Genomic DNA, 231 nt, shown 5'->3' with positions numbered 1-231 from the left:
TATGAACAACATTATTTGAACACATAAGAATATCCCCCGATCATCTTATACGAACCGCAAAGAACATACATGGAGCCAGTACAAAAGAAATCACTCACACCAAATAAAAGCCAAATAAGTAAAAGCGACTATAAGATTTGAACGAAAAAGTGTGAGAAAACCGAGAGACGGGCATCGGCTGGACAGCGAAGGCCAGCGCTGGGCGGTTCGGAGCGCTGGCCATGCTGCACG

Source organism: Penaeus monodon, chromosome 31 (assembly GCF_015228065.2).
Source record: "Penaeus monodon isolate SGIC_2016 chromosome 31, NSTDA_Pmon_1, whole genome shotgun sequence".
NCBI lineage: Eukaryota > Metazoa > Arthropoda > Malacostraca > Decapoda > Penaeidae > Penaeus > Penaeus monodon.
Note: the sequence above shows the minus strand (reverse complement) of the source record.